Here is a 20,666-nt window from a genome sequence, read left to right on the forward strand (position 1 = left end):
CACTGCGCCACCAGGGAAGCCCTGTAAAGGTGTCTTTTTAAAATGATCCACAAATTATCTGATTTGAATGTGCCAGCTGTTTCTTGCAAGGACCCTGACTGATATAGGAAACAAATTACTCTTAAAGTTTATAGTTTAAGTACAAAAAGATGGAGTAAAGAGATAAGTTTTCTAGCCAAGCCCAAAACTATTCATATACTAACATCTGATTACTACAGTTTTGGAAAGGAGTTGACTCTTAATACATGCTTCATTGGGGATTACACATTTTCTGGACCAAACTCATAATCAGATCCAAAGGATTTCTAATACTTTATATATAGTTAATTAAATTTAACAGTGACAGGAAAAAAAAGATAAAAGGAAACAACCCTTTCAGTTTCCAAAGCAGAGAGAAAAAACAGGGCATTGCTCCTACATCTCTCTGTTGCCATGCAAACTTCTTAGCCATACCACACTAAGACATCTCTTAGAAGAGTTAGAGTCTCCTGATTCTGATTCTTTGGCTATTTAAAGCAGGCATGGGGCACTGCAAGGGCTCACTTTCCAAAATTCAATGTAAGAAGAGAGCGGGCATGTTGATTACATGTGAACAGAGGGATTGAAACAATTTCCAGCAGGCGTCTATGTACACATGAGGATTCATACACACACACACACACACACACACACACACACACACACACACACACAGCCAGAAAGGCAAACCTGCAGAGAAAAAGGTATGATTGTCAGAATTCATTCTGGTGCTTGGGGACTAGATGGGACCAAAGGCTATTACTTTCCTTCTGAGCCAAAGCAGGGTGACATGCTGACATGTTCAGTAGTTTCTGCCAGTTGGCCACAATTTGGGTGGGTGGGAAAATATACTTCATTCCTATTCTCCTCCCTTATCCCCTGCCATGGGTTAATTTTTAATATAATGCCATAAGGAATATTATAATTCAAAAAATAAGAAAGGAATCCAGCTACATAGTTGCTTAATCAACATAGAATAGGTTTCCACTGTCAAAGTCGAGTGAAGAGTGCAGCGTTATCCTCCAGTGGATTTGTTTTTGTTGTTTGTACAAGAATAAGGCTGAATACATTTCCCTTTTTTGCATTTTAATGAGAAGGGGGACTGAAAACTAAAATATTTTGGCTGCAGCTACTGAGGGGTATGAGGTGGCACAAAATAATAGCGGGTTGTTCATACTAACAATTTTCAGTTTTGAAACAGTCCCTCTTCTCAGTCAAGGTAATGAGATAAAGTGGCCTACTAGAAATTTAAGTTATAAAATTTGTGTCCTTAAACAATTATTGCAGGTGTCTAGTCTCTTGTCTCTGTTTTTACCAGTGTAATAGATATTTCTTTGGACAACAACTTAGGGGTACTGTTATGGCACAAATTAATAATAAAACAATTTGTGCATCAGTCCTTCTAGGTTTGGAACAAGGGAGATGCGAGTAAGCACTTAGAAACGAAAATGATTGTCAAAATTAACTTTTGTTTCCTAATTTCTCAAAGTGAGGATAAATAACTATACTTGAAGTGAAAGTTGATATATTGAGAACTGTAGGATTAAGCGTATTATTTAAAGCTGTAACTGCAATTGCTTTTTGAATTCAAAATAGTCTATTTTTTTCAAACGTCAAAGAAGAAGATGGCAAAGGAAGAAGATGTAAGACATTAAAAGCAGAAAAGATCATTGGTATGACAAAAAAATCTAATATATTAGCCCCATGATAAAAGTAAATGGCATAATGATCTACTAAATAAACAAAATGTTGGGAGAGAATGTTAACTATTATCAAGCAGAGGTGAATGCAAGCTGATGCAACCTACTTAATGGTGTAGGTTAAAATTTACAGAGAAGTTATAATTATTCCTTATAAGTAAAAATATGAATAATATATAAAATTACTGAAGATAAATGATATATTTACAAAAACACAATAATAGTGAAAGGCAACGCATCGGTTTCTATACTTTATGGATAAAAAAGACAAAATTTAAATACAGAAGATTTGAATAGCAATATGTGTAACAGTATTTAATAGATGTGTAGATGTCAAATAACAAACCCTAGAAACAAAGAAATGCATCATTTTTTCAAGGACCCATAGATATTCACAGATATTTATCATACTGTTTGAAACAAAAAAATAAACCCCAAAGTAGAAATACTATAAGCAACATTCTGTGACAAAAAATGCATTCAGTGCTAGAAACAAATAGGAAAATCAGAAAAAAAACAAAATTTTTTTTTGTAAAATAGTTCTCAGGTTAAGTAAACAATAACATCACAGTTACAGAATATCTGAAAAATAACAGTGAGGGAAAAAATTTTAAACCATATACATTTATATTACTAAAAATGAAAAAGAATGGAAATAAGTGAATAAGGTGCCAGTTTAGCTAGAAAAATGAATCTAAAATAAACTTTAGAAAAACATAAGGAAGAAATTTTTTTAAATGAGGAGCAAAATTCCATAATGAAAAAAGTGATAGAAATTATAAATTAATTCAAAACTTGGGTCTGGAGGGAGGGAGGATCAAATACAATTAAATAAATAAATAATCTACCAATACTAAGTATGAGTGAGAACAAAAGAGAGAGAAAAAACATGAATTCATAAAATACGCAATGAAAAGGAGAGATGACTACAGATAATGAGAAAATCATCGTAAGAAAATGTTTTGCACAATTTTATACTAATAACTTTTAAAACTTCATTTTTTTTCTCAAGAAGAAATAGACTACAAATTGTGCAAGAAATTGTGAATGTTGTTAAAGTTTTCCAAAATGCTTCTGACACAGAAGGTATCTTTAGAAATTATTTTCATTCTTCCAAGAGCCAGATTACTCCAACGTGATTTGAATTTGTTCCAGAGCAACACAAAATAAGGAATTCTCTTCATATTCTTTTATGACACTAGCATATGTGTGACAGTAACATTGAACAAATTCTCTTCTCTATCTCTCTCTCTTCCCTCTGTCTCTTCCCCTCTCTCTTTCCTCACAAAAGCTGTGAATGGTATATTAGCAGAGAGAATTTAGCAGTACATCAAAAGAGTAATACAATATAACTGAGTGAGATTAACTCCAAGAATGTATCCAATTCAGTACTGGCAAATACATTGATTTCTTTCAATCAGTCAAATCACAATAGATGCTAAAAATATTTGATTAAATTCAGGACCTATTCCTGACTTTAAAATATTATTTTAAGTCTCCCAAAAACTATAAATAAGAAGATATTCTTTACATAATAATAATAATCCAAATTTGACAAAAAAGATAAGTAGAGTATTGAAAATAGTAATAAAAACATAAAATAAAAAATATATTTGAATAAACTGATCAAGAAATATTTTGCAGGTATATAAAAGAAAAATAAAATATTCTAAAGGACACTAAATTATAATTTAATAAATGAAAATAGGTGCCATGTTTTTGGTTACCAATACTTAATATTTTACTATTATTCACTTTCCTCAAAATAATAATATTCATGTATTTTTATTCAATATTGAAATACTATTTCTTTTTTCTTTTTTTTTAATATCTTTATTCTGTTAGCTTCTGCTGTACAACAAAGGGAATCAGCTATATGTATACATATATCCCCATATCCTCTTGCGACTCCCTCCCACCCTCCCTATCCTACCCCTCTAGGTGGTCACAAAGCACCGAGCTGATCTCCCTGTGCTATGTGACTGCTTCCCACTAGCTATCTATTTTACATTTGGTAGTGTATACATGTCCATGCCACTCTCTCACTTCGTCCCTGCTTACCCTTCCCCCTCCCCGTGTCCTCAAGTCCATTATCTATGTCTGCATCTTTTTTGGGGGGGGCGGGCCTCTCACTGCTGTGGCCTCTCCCATTGCGGAGCACAGGCTCTGGACGCACAGGCTCAGCAGCCATGGCTCATGAGCCTAGGCATTCCACGGCATGTGAGATCTTCCCGGACCGGGGCACGAACCCGTGTCCCCTGAATCGGCAGGCAGACCCTCAACCGCTGCACCACCAGGGAAGCCCTATGTCTGCGTCTTTATTCCTGTCCTGACCCTAGGTTCTTCAGAACCTTTTTTTTTTTTTTTTTTTAGATTCCATATATATGTGTTAGCATACAGTTTTTGTTTTTCTCTTTCTGACTTGTGAAGTACTATTTCTTTAGAAGATTTTGAACTATTCTAAAATTAATTTAAAAAATAGATAAATAAAAAGTTAAGACAATTTGGAAGGATCAAAAAAAGAATTGTAAGAATACTTATCCTACTAGATATTAAAATTTATGAATTACAATATCTAACACAAAACTGCTACAGGAGGCAGAAACAGTCTGAAATGAAACATAATAAAGCAGCCAGAAATAGACCCAAGGATATGTGGTAATTAAATATATGATAAAGATGGCATTTCTTATTGGTGAGATGATGAATAGAATTTCTGGTATATAACATTGGGATTACTGGCGAGACATTTGGGGAAAAGAAAGCTGAATCCCTTATGGTAAAATAACTTCTAGGTGGATCAAAGATTTAAATGTATATTAAAAAAGGTAAAGAATGGAAAGAAACCAGAACCTACTAGAAGAAAATATGGGTGAGTAATTTTATAGTCTTAGAATGCAACAATCTTTCTAAGCAATATAAGTAATAAAAGATCCATAATTAAATTTTGATAAATTTGGTTACATAATAATGTAAAATTTCTCCACCATGAAAAGTCTTTAAGTTAAATCAAAAACAAAATACAACCTGGGAAATATATGAGAAAGAGTTAATACACTTAATATATAAAGAGCTCTAGCATATCAATGAGGCAGTCAAACACTGTAACAGAAATATGGGTAAAAATGTAATAGGTGGTTCACAAAAGGAGAAATGGAAGGGCTGACAAATGTGTAGAAAATAGTCACCCTCACTAGTAGAGAAATGGAAAAGAAATTACATATATTATTTTTTGCTCATGAAATTAGCAGATGTTTATGTGACTGTAAGGAACACTGAATTGTCCAGGTCTTATTGGTGTAAATGTAATTCTACAGATTTCTCTAAAGCAGTGTAGGAGTGTGTATAATATCCTAAATTAGGTACCTTTGGCCTAACAACTCTACTTCTAGAAATTTATCCCAAGGAGATCATTGTGTAGGTTAAATTAGTATATATGAGGTTTTTCTTTAATGTGTATAAACAATCTGTAAATGTCTCTCAGTATGACACTGATTCAATAAATTATAGTACAAATTATATAACATCATATATCCAATAAAATAACAATATAGATCTGAATTTAATTATTCAGAAAGATGTTAATGACATTTTTTGGGTTGAGAATAGCAGGTTAAAAATAATAGGTAAAGAATAAACTGAAAATGAAATTATAAATAATAAGATCCATCTATGCAGATGTATGCATAGAAGTATACAAACATGTATTAGTTATATTTCCCTTGAATACAAGTGACAGAATCTCAGTCAAATCTAATTTAAGCAATCCAATCTATTTTTGGCTCAGATAGCTGAAAAGTATAGAGTCCTGGTTTGCTTCTAGGCACATCTTTTTCAGGGCTTCAGACAGGGTCTTCAAGAAGAGCCAGTTTTTCCCTCTGTTTCCACGTTTCTGCCCTTCCTCCTCTGGGGTGGTTTTATCTTCAGAACAATATCTCCCCTCATGGTGACAAGGAGGCTGCCACAGTTTTTGCCTCTCCTCCTCTCCATATCAGCACTGGCATGAAAGAAAGTCTTCTGATTACTCAGTTGAAAGCTCTAGGTTCATTGGGCCTGGCTGGTTAACTTAGGATGCATGCTTATACCCAAACCAACACTGGGATCTAGAGAACGTGAGGTTCTAATTGGCTTAGGCCTGTGTGCTCTGTCACATGTTCCATCATATCTCCACCATATCCATAGGTGATATAGGATAATACCTATAGCATGGGGCCTAAGAGTCAGATGGGTCAGGAGGAGAGAGGAGGAATCTCAGTTAAAGAAAACTGGTGGGATAATTATCTGGAGATGGGTAAGTGGATGCTGGGCCACTGAAAGAACAAAAGAAGTTTCTCCCTTCATGATGATGTTTCTGAACACTACTACTTTTTTGTATTATTTGAGAATTTACAATTTTTAGTTAGCAAAACTATGAGAGACTATTAGCATGCATTCTTTTTATATTTAGATAAACAATAAATCTATTTTCAATATAAATAAAATACACAGATTTTTTTTATATTTAGATAAACAATAAATCTATTTTCAATATAAATAAAATACACAGATATTTTTCTTGTTCATGCTATTTTTGCTTTTTTGTATTTCTGCCTTGTCTTTCACTTATTTTTCTTTCCAATAAATCTATCAGTATTACTCCTTTCTAGTATCTTTCATAGCTGTTATTCAGTCTTCCAAAGTCACAGGCAAAACAATCCATGCAAAAAGGGAAGGTATTTATCCTAGGAAGTATCTCAGAGAAAAAAGTGGAAAAGTAAAGAAATAGGTGGTGGCTCCCGAATGTTTGAAGAGGGTATTAGGGACCTCATTTTGAAGTTGTATTTGCAGAGCAAACATGATTTTTACTTTGCTTGCAAGTTTATATGTGGTGCTGGAGGACAGGAAGGCTTTCTATAAGCCTACTTGATAAGCCTTTGGTGAATGGTTAATTCAGATCAGGGCTTCAAAACCTTTGTGTACATGTGAGTCACCTAGGGATCCATTAAAATGGAGATTCCAATCCAGTATGACCATGCTGGGGCCCACAGTTCTTCATTTCTCACAAGCTCCCAGGTGATGTTAATGCTACAAGTCTATGCGCCATTCTTTGAAAAGGAAAGATTTGGATAATATTTTCTACCTATTAAGTAAAAACTTAAGCCAGCCATATTCTGCATGCTTTTCCTTAAGATTAGAAATATGTTAAAATATACTTTTATCTATTCCGGGTTTATTTGTACATGCTACATATTTCTATTTAAGGCTACATTTTAAAAAATCAACAGAATTTGATTTTACTGTTTTGGCCAAAAAGTTCGTTTGGGTTTTCCCAAAGGATTTTACAGAAAAACCCACACGAATTGTTGGACAACCCAATACGTTACCTCATGTTAAAAGAAGGTAAATACTTTCATTCTTGCTCCCACTTTCTAGTATAAAATCCCATATCTGTTTTTACATTAACTCCCTAAGAAAAAAATGTTTTCTTGCCATCTTAAATGCTATTTTTCTTGTTCTGAAACCAAAGATTACTCAATTCAACTTTGAATTACATTGTGATTATGGAAAATCCTTTACTGTTTGAGCATTCTACAATGTGCTCTGTCAAGGGCAAACTCAAGAGCTGTGGGTTTCTACTTCACTGCTGCCAACTAGCATGATTTGTAAGGCAGAAGGAGCAAGGTGCAAAGAACTTCTCCTGGAGAAAAATTGTCTTAAAGTTAGATTCCCGCTTGTGCAGAATGCTGGTTACTGCTCTTCACTGCGGGGTCCATGTGAACTTGGGCAGCAGACAGAGCCCAGCCCTAGTTTCAACACCAATAAGGACTGAAGGCCCAAGCGGTTTAACCTGTCAGAGGCCAAATTTTGTGGGTGTGTATGAATTCACTTTGGGTTACCAACATGTTTAATGATTTTTAACGATGTATATGTTTTTAAACTTCACATACCCTCTCCAACTCCAGGCCCTTTGCCAGTTCCTCTTGGCTCTGCTAAGATGCATGGAATCTGGGAATCAAGATCAAGGGAGGGAGTCTGCTTTACTCAAGAGGGATGTGTGTGCGTGTAAAACAGAAACACCCCTCTCCATGTCTCCATTGGTTTGTGTGCCTTTCTTTAGCTTGCCCCAGGAGCCATACTTGCTTTGGGGACTCTAATAAGCAATTCCAAATGGTAACTCTGATGTAATTTTCACTTCTGTGTAAGCATCTCACTTGTCTTTGAGTTCCTGGCCCTGTTTCTGAATATGGCTTCCATGATGGGTGAGCTATGATTCTATCTCCCTTAGCCCCTTGTTGCTATCCTGACTGCAAACACAGGTTACCTTACCTTTTGGGAGTTTATTTGGACTTTCAGACTGTACTCAGGGCCTACAACTACCTATGATCTTCTCTGACTCCTACTGAGGCCCACTGGCTAGGAGTTTTTCTCATTCGTACTTCTCTGGCTATGATTTTGTGAAAGTTACCGGCAATTGTTAAGTAGAGTGGTAATAGTAACGGCATTTATAATAACAATAAAGCTTGTTGATGAATAAAAATATCACCACAACCTACATTTACTTTCTTCCAGAGACAGAGACCTTTAGTAACCAAAGATGTCTCCTTTTTCAAGGCATCTACATAGTAAACAACTTCTTTTTACTGTAAAATCATGACACTTGTTGGATAATGGATGTTGGGTTGACCATTGGTGCAAGTTTGCCCTTTAGCCTTGCCAGTCTGGTGGTAGGAACAGGGACCCCATGGTGCACTCCTGTGGCTTGGCCATTCCCCTCACAGTTGCTTCTCTGAGTCTCAGGGGACTTTACAAGAGATGTGGAGTTAATGCCTCTAGCACTGTATATAGACAGAAAAAAGTCTTACATATGCATGTGACTAGTTTTTAAATGTATAAGAAGAAAATGATGTTTTCAGTTTATTAGTCTTTGGGTACAAAACTTAAGCTATGAAAGAAAACAAAAAGGATTCAAATATGTTTTGAATAATCATTTATTCTAGAGCATCTGGCAAACATAAACTTGGAAATATGGAAGAACCTCCATGTTAATAATGGCCACTTTCCAAAGAACAATAAGGGATATATACTAAAAACAACAACAACAAAAAAGCCCAACCACAGTCATCTGCCACAGAAGTAATGATTGCAGGAATGGTAAAGGACGGTGATACTAAGCAGAAGGTTATGCCTTTAAGTCCTGCTAGTGAAATCCAATTTAATGAAATGAGGGTTTAATCATAAAAGCAAAGATGACTTTCACTTCTATTTTTAATTTTATGGATGAAAAGTAAGCCTCAGAAATATGAAAGAACCAAATAAAGGCCTCAAATAAGAATAACTTAAACTACTTTTGTGGGGATTGGGGAGTTTGAGAGCAGAGGATCACTTGGCAGGCAACAGATAAATACAAGCAAACTGAAAGTCCTTGACTTTGCCTTAAGTGGCAAAATGCATGATGAAGACAAGACCGAAAGAGTCTGAGTTGATAAACATGGAGACAATTATTATTCTTATTTATTGGCTTATAAAGTACATCTTGCTTAGTACAAGGTGCTGGGCTGGAAATCAGAAAGGCCGTTGAAACCCCAAAGTAGAGCCATTCTGAGAGTTGAAGTCCTGTAGAGAATATTTTTATTTACTTCAGAAGGTAAGATGTCCTATGTGGAACTATGTGTATGAAGGAGTTTCACTGAATAAGGATTATAATTGCAAAATGAATGCTGTACCATGTGCCAGGATGGCAATAGTATGTTGAACCTAAATAAAGAATGTGGGCTAAAGCATTAGAACAGATTAAGATATTTTAAATCAAATTTATTGTTATTATTATTTTATTTTAAAACTTTTTTTCTGAATGAGGGATGGTGGGAGTGAGGTGGTGAGGAGATGCACGAAAAGAGTTCCAGAAAGAGAGGTGCCACAATGGCTAAGTAAAAATTAGTTAATTCAGAGCTACTCAGTGGAAGGTCTATATCATATTTTTTATATTTTGTAATAAACCCCAAATTGTATGGGCCTTTTTTCCTAAACCGGCAACTTTATGTGGCTATGTTCGTCTATACCCAGTCTGAGTGGGCATACACACAAGCCAAAAAGTTTAAAAAAATGTTGCCTGTCTCCAGGACGTTTTAAAACTAATTCATTTGACTTTACATCATTATTAAGGAAGATTATTTAAACAGAGACACAGTCTACTTTTTGAATATCCTACCCTGGGACTAAAATTAGCAACTAGACCTTGAATTTAAACCATTCCAAGTTGTGGAATGAATCACATTAACCTTTCTACCAGTTTTCCTGTTCAGTTTAATCTGATAGCCCCAAGAGATGGGTTCTGAAGGAGTGCCTGAGCTATTGGGGAAGGAAGTGGTTAAGAAGAAAGAAGTACATTTCTGGTCAGGGTGTCTGAGCATGCAGTGACATTTCTCAGGGCTGGACTAGATGGTGGCTAAATATCAAGTGTCATTTAGAGGTGTCAAAAGGCTTACCAGCTCCTGATGGTCCCACCATAAATTCACTCAACAAGGATACATTTGTTAATTAAACATTTTGGGGAGACAGGGCACCTATCCTGGGCAGAGTCTTGTGTTTGGCATTTATGTATGATTCAAGGGAGGAATAAGACATGTCTTTGATTTCAAGAAGAGACGCACTTCATATTACCCAGGCCCTGTCAAGAGTGCAAATGAAAGCCCACATACCATATGTCTAAATATTTTAAAGCCATAAATTAAAATGTTAAACAAGTTTATTGAGATACATATAAAAATCATGTATGTTTAAGGCTACAATGTGATGTTTTGATATATGTATACATTGTAAAAAGATCAGGATAATCAAGCTAAATAACATATCCTTCACTTTTACATAATTACCTGTGTGGGTTTGTGTGCGTGTTCCTGTGTTGAGAAGTTTTAAGATCCATCCTCTTAGCAAATTTCAGTAATACAATACAGTACTGTTAATTCTTGTTACCATGCTCTATATTATAGCTCCAGCACCCATTCATCTTGCAAAACTGAAACTTTGTACCCTTGCCCAACATCTCCTCATTTTCCGCTCTCTATCCTAACCTTTGGCAACCACCATTCTACTCTCTGCTTCTATGAGTTTGACTAGTTTAGATTCCAAGTATGAGGGAGATATATAGGACTTGTCTTTCAGTGTGTGGTTTATTTCACTTAGCATAATGTTCTCCAGGTGTCTTCTTTTTTAAGATTGGATAATATTTCATGGGAGGGAGGGAGGGAGGGAGAGAGAGAGAGAGAGAGAGGAGAGAGAAAGAGAGAGAGAGAGAGAGACACCACATTTTCTTTATCCATTCATTCGTTGAAAGACATTTAGTTTGTTTCTATATCTTGGCTACTGTGAATAATGCTACAATAAATATGGGAGTGGAGATATTTCTTTAAGATCCAGATTTCAATTCCTTGGATAGATACCCAGAAATAAGCTTCCTGGATCATACATTAGTTCTATTTTTAATTTATTGAGGAACTTCCATACTGTTTTCCATGATGTCTGCACCAGTTTACATTCCCACCTACTGTACAAGGATTCCTTTTCTCCATATCCCTGACAACACTTATCTTTTGTCTTCTTGATGACAGCCATTCTAACAGGTGTGAGGTGATATCTCATTGAGGTTTTGATTTGAATTTCCATGAGATTAGTGATGTTGAGAACTTTTAAAAATACTTATTGACCATTTGTATGTCTTCTTTTGAGAAATGTCTGTTCAGGTCCTTTGCCCATTTTTAATTTTATTTATTTATTTATTAACATCTTTATTGGAGTGTAATTGCTTTACAATGGTGTGTTAGTTTCCGCTTTAAAACAAAGTGAATCAGCTATACATATATCCCCATATCTCCTCCCTCTTGCGTCTCCCTCCCACCCTCCCTATCCCACCCATCTAGGTGGTCACAAAGTACCACTTTGATTTCCCTGTGCTACGTGGCTGCTTCCCACTAGCTATCTATTTTACATTTGGTAGTGTATATATGTCAATGCCACTCTCTCATTTTGTCCCAGCTTACCCTTCCCCCTCCCTGTGTCCTCAAGTCCATTCTCTATGTCTGCATCTTTATTCCTGTCCTGCACCTAGGTTCTTCAGAACAATTGTTTTTAGATTCCATATATATGTGTTAGCATACAGTATTTCATTTTCTCTTTCTGACTTACTTCACTCTGTATGACAGATTCTAGGTCCATCCACCTCACTACAGATAACTCAATTTTGTTTATTTTTATGGCTGAGTAATATTCCATTGTATATATGTGCCACATCTTCTTTATCCATTCAACTGTCAATGGACACTTAGGTTGCTTCCATATCCTGGCTATTGTAAATAGAGCTGCAATGAACATTGTGGTACATGACTCTTTTTGAATTATGGTTTTCTCAGGGTATATGCCCAGTAGTGGGATTGCTGGGTCGTATGGTAGTTGTATTTTTAGTTTTTTAAGGAACCTCCATACTGTTCTCCACAGTGGCTGTATCAATTTACATTCCCACAACAGTGCAAGATGGCTCCCTTTTCTCCACACCCTCTCCAGCATTTATTGTTTGTAGATTTTTTGATGATGGCCATTTTGACTGGTATGAGGTGATACCTCATTGTAGTTTTGATTTGCATTTCTCTAACGATTAGTAATGTTGAGCATCCTGTCATGTGTTTTTTGGCAATTAGGCAATCTGTATATCTTCTTTGGAGAAATGTCTATTTAGGTCTTCTGCCCATTTCTGGATTATGTTGTTTGTTTTTTTGATATTAAGCTGCATGAGCTGCTTGTAACTTATGGAGATTAATCCTTTCTCAGTTGCTTCATTTGCAAATATTTTCTCCCATTCTGAGGGCTGTCTTTTGGTCTTGTTTATGGTTTCCCTTGCTGTGCAAAAGCTTTTAAGTTTCATTAGGTCCCATTTGGTTATTTTTGGTTTTATTTCCATTTCTCAAGAAGGTGGGTCAAAAAGGATCTTGCTGTGATTTATGTAATAGAGTGTTCTGCCTATGTTTACCTCTAAGAGTTTTATACTGTCTGGCCTTACATTTAGGTCTTTAATCCATTTTGAGTTTTTCTGTGTATGGTGTTAGGGAATGTTCTAATTTCATTCTTTTACATATAGCTGTCCAGTTTTCCCAGCACCACTTACAAAGAGGCTGTCTTTCCTCTATTGTATATTCTTGCCTCCTTTATCAAAGATAAGGTGACCATATGTGCGTGGGTTTATCTCTGGGCTTTCTATCCTGTTCCCGTTTTTGTTTTTGCGCCAGTATCAGACTGTCTTGATTACTGTAGCTTTGTAATATTGTCTGAAGTCTGGGAGCCTGATTACTCCAGCTCCATTTTTCTTTCTCAAGATCGCTTTGGCTAATCAGGGTCTTTTATGTTTCCATGCAAATTGTGAAATATCTTGTTCTCCTTCTGTGAAAAATGCCATTGGTTGTTTGATAGGGATTGCACTGAATCTGCAGATTGCTTTGGGTAGTATAATCATTTTCACAATGTTGAATCTTCTAATTCAAGAACATGGTATAATCTCTCCATCTGTTTGTATCATCTTTAATTCCTTTCATCAGTGTCTGATAGTTTTCTGCATACAGGTCTTTTGTCTACTTAGGTAGGCTTATTCCTAGGTACTTTATTCTTTGTTTGCAGTGGTAAATAGGAGTGTTTCCTTAATTTCTCTTTCAGATTTTTCATCATTACTGTTTAGGAATGCAAGAGATTTCTGTGCATTAATTTTGTATCCTGCTACTTTACCAAATTCATTGAGCTCTAGCAGTTTTCTGGTAGCATCTGTAGGATTCTTTATGTATAATATCATGTCATCTGCAAATAGTGACAGTTTTATTTCTTCTTTTCTGATTTGGATTCCTTTTATTTCTTTTTCTTCTCTGATTGCTGTGGCTAAAACTTCTAAAACTATGTTGAATAATAGTGGTAAGAGTGGGCAACCTTGTCTTGTTCCTGATCTTAGAGGAAATGGTTTCAGTTTTTCACCATTGAGAACCATGTTGACTGTGGGTTTGTCATCTATGACCTTTATTATGTTGAGGTAAGTTCCCTCTGTGCCTACTTTCTGGAGGATTTTTATCATAAATGGGTGTTGAATTTTGTCAAAAGCTTTTTCTGCATCTATTGAGATGATCATATGGTTTTTCTCCTTCAATTTGGTAATATGGTGTATCACATTGATTGATTTGCATATATTGAAGAATCCTTGCACTCCTGGGATAAACACTATTTGATCATGGTGTATGATCCTTTTAATGTGTGGTTGGATTCTGTTTGCTAGTATTTTGTTAAGGATTTTTGCATCTATGTTCATCAGTGATATTGGCCTGTAGTTTTCTTTCCTTGTGACATCTTTGTGTAGTTTTGGTATCAGGGTGAAGTTGGCCTTGTAGAATGAGTTTGGGAGTGTTCCACACTCTGCTATATTTTGGAAGAGTTTGAGAAGGATAGGTGTTAGCTCTTCTCTAAATGTTTGATAGAAGTTGCCTGTGAAGCTATCTGGTCCTGGCCTTTTGTTTGTTGGAAGATTTTTAATCACAGTTTCAATTTCAGTGCTTGTGATTGGTCTGTTTATATTTTCTATTTCTTCCTGGTTCAGTCTCAGAAGGTTTTGCTGTATTAAGAATTTGTCCATTTATTCCAGATTGTCCATTTTATTGTCATACAGTTACTTGTAGTAATCTCTCTTGATCCTCTGTATTTCTACAGTGTCAGTTGTTACTTCTCTGTTTTCATTTCTAAATCTATTGATTTGATTCTTCTCCCTTTTTTTCCTGATGAGTCTGGCTAATGGTTTATCAATTTTTTTTATCTTCTCAAAGAACCAGGTTTTAGTTTTATTCATCTTTGCTATCCTTTCCTTCATTTCTTTTTCATTTTTTTCCTTTTTTAAAAAATATCTTTATTGGAGTAAAATTGCTTTACAATGGTGTGTTAATTTCTGCTTTATAACAAAGTGAATCAGCTATACATATTCATATATTCCCATATCTCCTCCCCCTTGCATCTCCCTCCCATCCTCCCTATCCCAGCCCTCTAGGTGGTCACAAAGCACTGAGCTGATCTCCCTGTGCGATGCAGCTGCTTCCCACTAGCTATCTATTTTACATTTGGTAGGGTACATATGTCCATGGACTCTGTCACTTCGTCCCAGCTTACACTTCCACCTCCCCATGTCCTCCAGTCCATTCTGTATGTCTGCATCTTTATTCCTGTCCTGCCCCTAGGTTCTTCAGAACCTTTTTTTTTTTTAGATTCCAAATATATGTGTTAGCATACAGTATTTGTTTTTCTCTTTCTGACTTACTTCATTCTGTATGACAGACTCTAGGTCCATCTACCTGATCTGATCTTTATGATTTCTTTCCTCATGCTGACTCTGGGTTTTTTGCTTTTCTTTCTCTAGTTGCTTTAGGTGTAAGATTGGGTTGTTTATTTGAGATTGTTCTTGTTTCTTGAGGTAGGATTGTATTGCTATAAATTTCCCTCTTAGAACTGCTTTTCCTGCATCCCATAGGTTTTAGGTCATTGTGTTTTTATGGTCATTTGTTTCTAGGTATTTTTAAATTTCCTCTTTGATTTCTTCAGTGATCTATTGGTTATTTAGTAGTGTATTGGTTAGCCTCCATGTGTTTGTAAATTTTACAGCTTTTTTCCTGTAATTGGTATCTAGTCTCATAATGTTGTGGTCGGAAAAGATACTTGATACTACTTCAGTTTTCTTAAATTTACCAAGGCTTGTGTTGTGACCCAAGATATGATCTATCCTGGAGAATATTTCATGAGCACTTGAGAAGAAAGTGTATTCTGTTGTTTTTGGATAGAATGTCCTATAAATATCAATTAAGTCCATCTTGTTTAATGTGTCATTTAAAGCTTGTGTTTCCTTATTTATTTTCATTTTGGATGATCTGTCCATTGGTGAAAGTGGGGTGTTAAAGTCCCCTACTGTGATTGTGTTACTGTCGATTTTCCCTCTCTTGGCTGTTAGCATTTGCCTTATGTATTGAGGTGCTGCTATATTGGGTGCATCAATATTTACAATTGTTATATCTTCTTTGTGGATTTATCCCTTGATGATTATGTAGTATCCTTCTTTGTCTCTTATAATAGTCATTATTTTAAAGTCTATTTTGTCTGATATGAGAATTGCTACTCCAGCTCTCTTTTGATTTCCATTTGCATGGAATATCTCTTTCCATCCCCTCACTTTCAGTCTGTATGTGTCCCTAGGTCTGAAGTGGGTCTCTTTAGACAGCATCTATACGGTCTTTTTTCTGTATCCATTCAGCCAGTCTATGTCTTTTGGCCGGAGCATTTAATCCATTTACATTTAAGGTAATTTTTGATATGTATGTTCCTATTACCATTTTCTTAATTGCTTTGGGTGTGTTTTTGTTGGTCTTTTCTTTCTCTTGTGTTTCCTGCCTATAGAAGTTCCTTTAGCATTTGTTGTAAAGCTGGTTTGGTGGTGCTGAAGTCTCTTAGCTTTTGCTTGTCTGTAAAGGTTTTCATTTCTGTGTCGAATCTGAATGAGATCCTTGTTGGGTAGAGTAATCTTGGTTGTAGGTTTTTCCCTTTCATCACTTTAAATATGTCTGGCCACTCCCTTCTGGCTTGCAGAGTTTCTGTTGAAAGATCAGCTGTTAACCTTATGGGGATTCTGTTTTATGTTATTTGTTGCTTTTCCCTTGCTGCTTTTAATATTTTTTCTTTGTGTTATTTTTTAATAGTTTGATTAATATGTGTTTTGAAGTGTTTCTCTTTGGATTTATGCTGTATGGTACTCTGTGCTTCCTGGACTTTCCCTTCCCATATTAGGGACGTTTTCAACTGTAGTCTCTTTAATTATTTTCTCAGTCCTTTTCTTTTTGTCTTCTTCTTCTGGGACCCCTATAATTCGAATGTTGGTGTGTTTAATGTTGTCCCAGAGGTCTCTGAGACTGTCCTCAATTCTTTTCATTCTTTTCTCTTTCTTCTGCTCTGTGGTAGTTATTTCCACTATTTTATCTTCCAGGTCATTTATTCATTGTTCTACCTCATTTATTCTGCTATTGATTCCTTCTATAGAATTTTTAATTTCATTTATTGTGTTGTTCATCATTGTTTGTTTGCTCTTTAGTTCTTCTAGTTCCTTGTTAAATGTTTCTTGTATTTTCTCCATTCTATTTCCAAGATCTTGGATCATCTTTACTATCATTACTTTGAATTCTTTTTCAGTTAGACTGCCTATTTCTTCTTAATTTTTTGGTCTGGTGGGATTTTACTTTGCTCCCTCATCTGCTGAGTATTTCTCTGTCTTCTCAGTTTGCTTAACTTACTGTGTTTGGGTCTCCTTTTCACAGTTTGAAGGTTCATAGTTCCCGTTGTTTCTGGTGTCTGCTCCCAGTGGGTAATGTTCGTTCAGTGGGTTGTGTAGACTTCCTGGTGGATGGAACTGGTGCCTGTGTTCTGGTTGATGAGGATGGAACTTGTCTTTCTGGTGGGCAGGACCACATCCAGTGGTGTGTTTTGGGCTGTCTGTGAACTTATTATGATTTTAGGCAGCTTCTCTGCTAATGGTGGGGCTGTGTTCCTGTCTTGCTAGTTGTTTAGCATGGGGTGTCCAGCACTGGAGCTTGCTGGTTATTGCATGGAGCTGGGTCTTAGAGTTGAGATGGAGATCTCTGGGAGAGCTGTCACCGATTGATATTACGTGGGGCTGGGGGGGGTCTCTGGTGGTCCAGTGTCCTGAAGCTGGCTCTCCCACCTCAGAGGCTCAGGCCTGATAGCCGGCCAGAGCACCAAGACCCTGTCAGCTACACATCTGAATAGAAAATGGAGGAAAAAAGAAACAAAGAAAAAATATAGATTATAGAATAAAGTTATTAAAATAAAAAAGTTATTAAAATAAAAGATTTTAAAGTAGTTTAAAAAAGTAAGATGAGAACCACAAAACCAATAGAGAAATCCACCAATGATAACAAGCCCTACAAACTATACAAAGATAAACATAAAAATAAGAAACTAGTCAGTCACATACAGGAAACCCCAAGTCTACAGTTGCTCCCAAAGTCCACTGCATCAATTTTGGGATGATTCGTCATCTATTCAGGTATTCCACAGATGCAGGGTATAACAAGTTGATTGTGGAGATTTAATCTGCTGCTCCTGAGGCTGCTGGGAGAGATTTTCCTTTCTCTTCTTTGTTCGCACAGCTCTTGGGGTTCAGCTTTGGATTTGGCCCCACCTCTGCATGTAGGTCTCCCTCTGGCATCTGTTCTTTGCCCAGACTGGAGAGGGTTAAAGGAGTGGCTGGTTAGGGGGCTCTGGCTCACTCAGGCTGGGGGGAGGGAGGGGCAGAATGTGAAACAAGCCCGCGGCGGTAAAGGCCAGCATGACATTGCAACAGCCTGAGGTGTTCCGTGAGGCGTTCCGTGTGTTCTCCTGGGGAAGTTGTCCCTGGGTCACGGCTCCCTGGCAGTGGTGGGCTGCACAGCCTCCCAGGAGGGGACGTGTGGATAGTGACCTGGGCTTGCACACAGGATTCTTGTTGGCTGCAGCAGCAGCCTTAGCGTTTCATGCCTCCCTGGGGTCCGTGCTGATAGCCACGGCTCCTGCCTGTCTCTGAATCTCATTTAGGCAGTGTTCTGAATCTCCTGTCCTCGTGCATCCTGAAACAATGGTCTCTTGCCTCTTAGGCGGGTCCAGAGTTTTCCCTGGACTCCCTCCCTGCTAGCTGTGGCACACTTGCCCCCTTCAGGCTGTGTTCATGCAGCCAACTCCAGTCCTCTACCTGGGATCTGACCTCTGAAGCCTGAGCCTTAGCTCCCTGCTCCCACCCGCTCTGGCAGGTGAGCAGACAAGCCTCTCAGGCTGTTGAGTGCTGGTCGGCACTGACCCTCTGTGCAGGAATCTCTCTGCTTTGCCCTCTGCACCTCTGTTGCTGTGCTCTCCTCTGTAGCTCTGAAGCTTCCCCCCACCCACCCCCCGTTTCCACCAATGAAGGGGCTTCCTAGTGTGTGGAAACCTTTCCTCCTTCACAGCTCCCTCCCACTGGTGCAGGTCCCATCCCTATCCTTTTGTCTCTGTTTATTCTGTTTTCTTTTGCCCTGCCCAGGTACATGGGGAGTTTCTTGCCTTTTGGGAAGTGTGAGGTCTTCTGCCAGCATTCAGTAGGTGTTCTGTAGGAGTTGTTCCACATGTAGATGTATTTTTGATGTATTTGTGGGCCGGAAGGCGATCTCCACATCTTACTTCTCCGCCATCTTGAAGTGTCCTCTTTGCCTTTGCTTTTGATGTCATGAAAAATAAATAAATAAGTTATTGCCTTGACCAATGTCAGTAAGCTTTTTCTCTGTTTTCTGCCAGTAGTTTTACCATTTCAGGTCTCACATTTAAGTCTTTAATCTATCTTGGGTTGATTTTTGCATATGGTGAGATAAGGTTCCAATTTCATGTAGATAATGCAGTTTTCCCAAAACCACTTGTTGAAGAGCTTTCCCCATTCTGTGTTCTTAGCACCCTTTCAAAGGTTAGTTGACTGTAAATGTGTGGATTTATTTCTGGGCCCTCTACTCTGTTTCATTGTTTTATATGACAGTTTTTATGCCAGTACCACACTGTTTCAAATACTGCAGCTTTGAATATATTTTGAAATTAGAGAATATGAAGCTTCCATCTTTGTTCTTCTTGCACAAAATTGCTTTGGCTATTCAAGTTCTTTTGTGGTTCCATATGAATTTTAGGATTTTTTTTTTCTATTTCTGTAAAGAATGCCATTAAAGTGCCATTAGAGTTATGATAGGAATCACACTGAATCTGTAGACCACTTTGGGTAGTTTTGACATTTTAACAATATAAAGTCTTCCAATTCATGAACAGAGGATGTCTTTCCCTTTATATGCATCTTCTTTAATCTCTTCATCAGTGTTTTAAGTTTTCAGTATACTAGTTTTTTACTTCTTTGGTTAAGTTTATTCCTAAGTGTTTTATTTATTCTTTTTGTTGCTATTGTAAATGGGATTGCTCTCTTAATCTCCTTTTTAGATAGCTCATTGTTACTGTGTAGAAATGCCGTCAACTTTTGTATGTTAAGTTTGTATCCTGCAACTTCACTGATGTTGTTTATTAGTTCAGACAGTCTTTTTGTTGAGTCTTTATGGTTTTCTACATATGATCAAGCCATCTGCAAACAGAGATCATTTTACTTTTTACTTTCCAATGTGTATGCCTTTATTTCTTTTTATTGTTTAATTGCTCTGTCTGGGATTTCCAGTACTAGGTTGAATATAAGTGACAAAAAGGATGGTACAGAGCATCCTTGCCTGTACCAAATCTTAGTGGAAAAGCTTTTGGTTTTTCTCTATTGATTATGATTTTAGCTGTAGGCTTTTCATATATGGTCTTTATTTTACTGAGGTAAGTTTCTTCTATACCTATTTTGTTGAGACTCTTTATCATGAATGGACATTGAATTTTTGTCAAATGTTTTTTTCTGTATCTATTGAAAGATCATGTGGTTTCTATGTTTCATTCTGTTAATGTGGTATATCACACTGACTGATTTGTGTACATTGAACTATCCTTGCATCTTAGAGATAAACCCCACTTGGTTATGGTGTATAGTCCTTTTAATGTGCTGTTTAATTTAGTTTGCTAGTATTTTATTGAAGATTTTTACATCTAGGTTCATTAGGGATGTTGACCTGTAGTTTTCTTTTCTTGTGGTGTCTTGTCTGACCCTGGTATCAGGGTGATCAGCATCAAAAAAAAAAAAAAAAATCAGTTTGGAAATGTTCCCTCTTCTATTTTTTTGGAAGAGCTTGACAGGGATTCATATAAATTAACTTTTAAAATCAAAATTAGTTAAGTAAAGCTGAAAATGTTTAAATTTTGAAAATAATGAAATATCATTCAATATTTTAATAAAAATATGGGCTTCCCTGATGGCGCAGTGGTTGAGAGTCC

At 36.6% G+C, this 20,666-nt stretch overlaps 1 protein-coding gene across 3 annotated transcripts in view; it reads left to right on the forward strand.

Moving 5' to 3' along the window:
• The window catches only part of ZNF474 (zinc finger protein 474), a 163,251-nt gene that overhangs the window by 135,557 nt on the left and 7,028 nt on the right, over positions 1–20,666 (forward strand). The window lies entirely within an intron of this gene.

The sequence above is a fragment of the Tursiops truncatus genome, chromosome 3 (genome assembly GCF_011762595.2).
Source record: "Tursiops truncatus isolate mTurTru1 chromosome 3, mTurTru1.mat.Y, whole genome shotgun sequence".
NCBI classification, from domain to species: Eukaryota; Metazoa; Chordata; class Mammalia; order Artiodactyla; family Delphinidae; genus Tursiops; species Tursiops truncatus.